Source organism: Triticum dicoccoides, chromosome 1B (assembly GCF_002162155.2).
Source record: "Triticum dicoccoides isolate Atlit2015 ecotype Zavitan chromosome 1B, WEW_v2.0, whole genome shotgun sequence".
Lineage (NCBI taxonomy): Eukaryota > Viridiplantae > Streptophyta > Magnoliopsida > Poales > Poaceae > Triticum > Triticum dicoccoides.
In genome coordinates, this window is record NC_041381.1 from 229148326 (window position 1) to 229156222 (window position 7897).

Here is a 7897-nt window from a genome sequence, read left to right on the forward strand (position 1 = left end):
CTCTTCTTCATTCTCTGGGAGCTCTTTCCTTAGGATATATGCGATGTACGGCACCGTCTAGTCCGGAGTGATGATCAAAACTTCCATTATCAGGTCGACCACAGTTGGGACCTCAACTTCAGTCGGATCCGTGGAACTTTTTGGCTGCGGGGCTTCTTCGGTGAAAGGATCCTCTTGAACTAATGGCGTGTGTATGTGTTCCAAAAACTCATTACTGGGAATGGCTTCTCTCTTGGAACCTATTTTTGCCAAATCATCAGCCGCTTGATTTTTCAGTCGGGGTATATGATGAAGCTCTAACCCCTCGAATTTCTTCTCTAGCTTTCTCACTGCATTGCAGTAACCAGTCATGGCCGGACTTCTAACGTCCCACTCCTCCATCACTTGATTAACCACCAAATCTGAGTCGCTATAGACCATGTGGCGACGGACGCCGAGTGAAATGGCCATACATAACCCATACAAAAGTGCTTCGTATTCTGCTTTGTTATTGGAGGAATCAAAGTGGATCTGGAGCACATATCTGAGCTTATCTCCTTGGGGGGAAACCAACACTACCCCAGCACCGAAACCATTCAACATCTTAGAACCATCAAAGAACATGGTCCAGTTCTCCGAGTGAACTTGAGTCGGTAGTTGCTGTTCAATCCACTCGGCGACGAAGTCTGCTATTGCTTGGGACTTAATGGATTTCTTTGCCTCAAACTTGATATCTAGGGGAAGAAGTTCAATCGCCCATTTTGCCACTCGACCAGTTGTATCTCTATTGTGTAGAATCTCTGACAATGGAGCGTCGCTGACGACTGTAATGGAATGGTCAGAGAAGTAATGAGCAACCTTCTTCGTGGTCAGATAAATCCCGTATACGAGCTTCTGATAATGAGGGTATCTTTGGTTTGATGGGGTCAAAACTTCAGAAAGATAATATACTAGGCATTGAACTTTAAAGGCTTTTCCTTCTTCTTCCTGCTCGACCGTAAGTACTATACTGATGACTTGTCCTGTGGCTGTGATGTAAAGCAGCAAAGGTTCTTTGCTGATTGGGGCAGCAAGCAACGGCTGGGTGGAGAGCAGGGCTTTTAGCTCTGCAAACGCTGCATCAGCTAAGGGAGTCCACTCGAACTTGTCTGACTTCTTCATCAGTCGGTAAAGAGGCAATGCCTTTTCACTGAGACGAGAGATGAATCGACTTAAAGCGACCAAGCAGCCAGTAAGCTTCTGGACATCGTGCACACGCACAAGACGTTTCATTCGGAGTATAGTACCAACTTTTTCTGGGTTGGCGTCGATTCCTCGTTCGGAAACGAGAAAACCGAGTAACTTTCCGCCAGGAACTCCGAATGTGCACTTCGATGGATTAAGCTTGATATCATACCTCCTGAGGTTGGAAAATGTTTCAGCAAGGTCAATCAGCAGGTCGGAACCTTTCCGTGACTTGACCACAATATTATCCATGTATGCTTCCACATTCCGACTGATTTGAGTGAGAAGACACTTCTGAATCATCCTCATGAATGTTGCTCCGGCATTCTTGAGGCCGAATGGCATGGTGACATAAAAGAAGCACTCGAATGGAGTGATGAAAGTTGTTTTGATCTCGTCGGGTCCATAAAGACGGATCTGATGGTAACCGGAATAGGCGTCTAAAAAAGATAGGCGCTCACATCCCGCAGTCGAGTCGACTATTTGGTCCATGCGGGGGAGAGGAAAATGATCTTTCAGGCAGGTCCGATTGATATGCTTGAAGTCAATGCACATGCGAAGTGACTTGTCCTTCTTGGGGACAATGACAACATTGGCGAGCCAGTCGGAGTGGTAAATCTCTCGGATAAACTCCGCTGCTAAGAGCCGAGCCACCTCCTCGCCAATGGCCTTTCTCTTCTGGACGGCGGATCATCGAAGATGTTCCTTGACAGGTTTCACTTTTGAGTCGACTCGTAGACGGTGCTCAGCCAGCCCCCTGGGAACACCCGACATGTCAGAAGGCTTCCATGCAAAGATGTCCCAGTTCTCACGTAGGAACTAGATGAGCGCTTCTTCCTATTTGGAGTCGAGTGTTGTGGAGATATGAGTCGGAGCAGCACTGGGTTCGGTCGGGTGAATGTGAATCGGTTTTGTCTCACCGTACGACTGAATCGTTGATTCAGTAGCGGGCTTCTTGGCTCGCAACAAATCACTCAGGTCTGCAGTTTTCTGGTATTCCTGCAGCTCTACCACTGCCATCTGAGCATCGACGATCTTTGAGCCTTTCTAAAAGCACTCTTCTGCCTTCTTCTGTTTGCCAGTAATAGTGATCACACCTTTGGGACCAGGCATCTTCAATTTGAGGTACACATAGCATGGTCGAGCCATGAAACGTGCATAAGCTGGCCTGCCCAAAATAGCGTGATAAGCACTCTGGAAATCCACAACTTCAAACATTAACTTTTCTTTGCGGTAATTCTTGTAATCACCGAAAACCACATCAAGAGCAATTTGGCCGAGTGACCCAGCCTTCTTTCCAGGAACGACTGCATGGAAACTCATGTTGCTGGTACTGAGTCTGGACATCGGAATGCCCATCCCTTTCAACGTCTCTGCATACAATATATTCAGACCACTACCACCATCCATCAAGACTTTAGTCAGTCGAGTGCCTTCGACGACTGGGTCGACCACCAAAGCTTGCCTCCCAGGGGTGGCTATGTGTGTCGGATGATCGGACTGGTCGAATGTGATGGCAGTCTGAGACCATTTCAGATAACTGGGTGTCGTCGGAGCAACCATATTCACCTCTCGGTTGATAACTTTCAATCGACTTTTGCTTTCTACATCAGCAAAAATCATCAGGGTGGAATTGACTTGGGGATATCCATCATCACTATCTTCTTTGTCTTCAACTTTTTCCGACTCATTTTCCTTATCTTTGGGCTGTTTCCCCTAGAATTGCTGGATCAAGAGCCGACACTGTCGAGTGGTATGTTTTGGGTAAATAAATTTACCCTCCTCATCTTTCTTCGTGTGGATGTGGCACGGCAAATCCATCACGTCATTCCCTTCCTTGTCCTTCACCCTCTTAGGGTTCCAAGACCCTTTGGGCTTCCCTGTAAACTTTCCTTGAGTCACGGCCAAGGCTTCTCCAGGAGCAGTTGGCTCGGCTTTCCGCTTCTGCTTCTGACTGGAGTTCCCTCCCCCGGTTTGATAGGCGAGTGACTTGTGCTTGCCACTCCGGAGCCGATCCTCTTCTTCACCATTGGCATACTTGGTGGCAATCTCCATCATTCGACTCAGAGACATGTCTCCGGTTCGACCGAATTTTAGGTTTAGCTCTTTGTACTTAACGCCTTCCTTGAAGGCACAGACTGCCTGGTGATCAGATACATTCTCTACCGTGTGATGCAACATGATCCATCTCTGGATGTAATCCCTCAGAGTTTCATTCGACTTTTGCACACAAGATTGCAGCTCTGTCAACCCTGCTGGTCGCTTACAAGTTCCTTCAAATGTTCTGACAAACACTCGGGCAAGATCTTCCCAAGTGTAAATGTTGCGGGGCGGTAACTGATTCAACCATGCTCTAGCCGAGCCCTCCAACATAAGAGGCAGGTGTTTCATGGCCACCTCATCGTTGCCCCCGCCAATCTGAACAGCCACTCGGTAGTCTTCAAGCCAAGTATCAGGCTTGGACTCACCAGTGAAATTACTGACTCCAGTCGCCAACCTGAAGTTGGGAGGAATCACCGAGACCCCGATGGCTCTGCTGAAACACTCTGGTCCTGAGACGTGTACTCTACTGGTGGTGGGTGCATCTCTGTCATGACCTTCTCGGTGAACTCTGTTCCTGTCGACCAAACCTTGAACGATAATGGATCTTGCATCAAAGCTCGGTTCCCTGGGGTTGACTGGAATCCTTCGCCCAACACTGTGATGACGTCTGTCATCCTGCTGTCGAGGCGCATACGATCCACTCCTTGGGGGAGGGGTGGGCACTCGACGTCGATCATCACGATCGAGTCGGTGATCATACTGCTCACGGTTCTTATACTGATCGCGCCAGTCTCCACGTTCCTCACGCCTCGGGGGCGATCTTGGGCTATGGGCCGACTGGACTGTATTTGTAGCGACGGATCTGCTGTGAATCCTATTCCGCGATTGTGATACAACTGAATTTTAATCTCCTGCTGCCCGGAGTAATGCTCTGATCTGTAACAAGCCTCTGCCAGCCTCCGAGTGGGAAGGCTGAATCGACTCTGCTATATGGGCTGCAGCTGCTAAATTCTGAATCGGAGTTCGATATACCTGAGTCGGTGGTGGAAAAAGTTGGCGTCGACTAGATTCTGGAACCCATTGTCGCGCACGCTCGTCGAGTGCTCACTGGAGGTTCTCTAGTCGAGTGCGCTCAGCCAAGTTGGCCAAGCGCGCGTCCTCTAAGGCACGAGCCTCGGGGGTTTCTCCGACGATAGGAGTGTGTAGCGCATCCATGTTCTGGCGGCGAAGTTCTTCCCTCTGCAGCGAAGTGAGGGGCTCGGGTTGATACTCTTCATGGGCACGCGACGGATCGCCTCCGCCGTCGCCTCCGTCGGTGCGGGGAAAGCCGGGAGGACTTCGTGGTCCATCGACCATCAGAACCTCCACCGCTGGATCACTGCTATCGCACTCGGATGCAGTCTCTCCGGATCCAGTCGACAGGTCGAACAGGCCATAGAGAGATTCATCGGGCTCGATCGCCGCGACTTGGGGGGTGGCCGACTGGCGGGCCACTGCGTGCCTCACCCACCGCTGAAGCCTCGACCGACCGGAGTGTTTGCGCTAGCGGGAAACAGGGAGGGAGGACGACACAGGGGCCGACCGATACTGGGTCGACGGTTGCCGCAGGAGGACGCCGCGGATGCACACGCGAAAGTGTGTCGCCCCGTAGATAGGGAGCGCGTCGATGTCGAGCGGAGCCTCCTGAAGCCAAGCGGAGTCGTCGGCAATGAATGTGAGCGCGCCGAGACGGATCTCGCGGCCCTCAACCAAAACTCCGCCTGAAACCATGATGAAGGAGATCGGAAAACTCACAACTTCTCCAATAAGTCGCTAAGATACCGGCCCCACGGTGGGCGCCAACTGTCGTGGTTCTAAGTCTGATAGTAGTGTAGGGGGGTAGGAATGGAGAGGCAAGATCCTAGCTATGGAGTAGTTGTACACACAAGGGATTTACGAGTTCAGGCCCTTCTCAGAGGAAGTAACAACCCTACGTCTCGGAGCCCGGAGGCGGTCGACTGGATTATGTGTATATGAGTTACAGGGGTGCGAACCCTTTACACTGATGAGGGGGTGGCTTATATAGAGTTCGCCAGACCCCTCGAGCCCTCAGTTATGCAGGGTTTAAGTTACATTAAGATCGGGCGTTACTGGTAACGCCACAAATAAAGTGCAATGATGACCATAAAAGCTACTTAATGACAGACCGTTTGCGTGTAGAGTGACCTTAGGTCTCCTGGCAGTCGAGTGGTTGGCTTCATGGTCGAGTGTCTTCGAGTCCGTCGAGTGGAACACTTCCGGGTCGATTGAAAGGTGGTTTCTTCTAGAGATGTCCTTGGGGAGGGTATCTTGAACAGGTCCATGACCCTACCCTAGGTACATAGCTTCATCACGCCCTACAGGGAGGGGCGCCCTCCTCTCTCGTGGCTTGGTGCTTGCCCCTCCTGAAGTGTTTTCAGTGCCTAAAATCCTCAAATATTCCAGAAAAAATCATACTAAATTTGCAGGGCATTTGCAGCACTTTTATTTTCGGAATATTTTTTTAATGCACGGATAATTCAGAAAACAGACGGCTAATACCTTTTTTTATTTATTCTAAATAACAGAAAGTAAAAGGAGGGTATAGAAGGTTGTGCCTTCTAGTTTCATCCATCTCGTGATCATCAAGATGAATCCACTAACAAGGTTGATCAAGTCTTGTTAACAAACTCATTCCGAATAACACAGAACCGGAGAAATTTCGAATAACACTAAGTTACCTCAATGGGGATATGAAAATCCCCAACAATAAGAATATCATACTTTTTCTTGACAGTAGGGAGAGGAAATTCAGAACCTCCAAAAATGATAGTTTGAGATTTTTCAATAGAATTGATGCTATGAACTTGAGATTGTTTCCTCAGAAAGTGTACCGTATGCTCATTACCATTAACATGAAAAGTGACATTGCCTTTGTTGCAATCAATAACAGCCCCTGCAGTATTAAGAAAAGGTCTACCAAGGATAATAGACATACTATCGTCCTCGGGAATATCAAGAATAACAAAGTCCGTTAAGATAGTGACATTTGCAACCACAACAGGCACATCCTCACAAATACCGACAGGTATAGCAGTTGATTTATCAGCCATTTGCAAAGATATTTCAGTAGGTGTCAACTTATTCAATTCAAGTCTATGATATAAAGAGAGAGGCATAACACTAACACGGGCTCCAAGATCACATAAAGCAGTTCTAACATAGTTTCTTTTAATAGAGCATGGTATAGTTGGAACACCCGAATCTCCAAGTTTCTTTGGTATTCCACCCTTAAAAGTGTAATTAGCAAGCATGGTGGAAATTTCAGCTGCCGGTATCTTTCTTTTATTTGTGATGATATCCTTCATATACTTAGCATAAGGATTTACTTTAAGCATATCAGTTAAGCGCATACGTAAGAAAATAGGTCTAATCATTTCAGCAAAGCGCTCAAAATCCTTATCATCCTTTGACTTGGATGGTTTAGGAGGAAAGGGCATGGGTTTCTGAACCCATGGTTCTCTTTCTTTACCATTCTTCCTAGAAACAAAATCTCTCTTATCATAACGATTCTTTGATTGTGGGTTATCAAGATCAACATCAGGTTCAATCTCTACGTCATTGTTTTTGCTAGGTTGAGCAGCAACATGAACATTATCATTAACATTATTACTAGGTTCATGTTCATCACCTGATTGTGTTTCAGCATCAGAAATAGAAATATCATTGGGATTCTCAGGTGTGTCTACAGTAGGTTCACTAGAAGCATGCAAAGTCCTATCGTTTTCCTTTTTCTTCTTTTTAGAAGAACTAAGTGCCTCTAAATTATTTTTCTGAGAATCTTGCTCGATTCTCTTAGGGTGGCCTTCAGGATACAAAGGTTCCCGAGTCATTCTACCAGTTCTAGTAGCCACTCTAACAGCAAAGTCATTTTTATTATTTAATTCATCAAGCAAATCATTTTGAGCTTTAAGTACTTGCTTAGCTTGAGTAGCAACCATAGAGGCATATTTGCTAACACGGTGAAGTTCATCTTTAACTCTAGCCAGATTATCACCTACGCGTCCTATCTCGAAAGCATTATTCTTTAACTCTCTACGAACATAAGCATTAAAACTTTCTTGTCTAGCCATAAAGTCATCAAATTCAACTAAGCATGGGCTATGAAATTTAGTAGAGGGTATTTCAACTTTATCATATCTATAGAGAGAATTAACTTTACTACCTGTGTCGAGTTATCAAGACAATCTGGTTCTTCAGGCGGTAAATTAAGACCTTGTATTTCTTCAATAGGTGGTAAATTCTTAACATCTTCAGCTTTAATATCTTTTTATTTCATTGATTTCTTTGCCTGTTGCATATCTTTAGGACTAAGAAATATAACACCTCTCTTCTTCGGAGTGGGTTTAGGAATAGGCTCAGGAGTTGGCTCAATTGGTTCAGGAATTACTTCAGGAACTGGCTCGGGAAGAGTCCAATGTCAACATATTATTCAATAATATTTCAGCTTCGTCGACTGTTCTTTCCCTGAAAACACAACCAGCACAACTATCCAAATAGTCCTTGGAAGCATCGGTTAGTCCATTATAAAAGATATCAAGTATTTCATTTTTCTTAAGAGGATGATCGAGCAAAGCATTAAGTAACCGGAGAA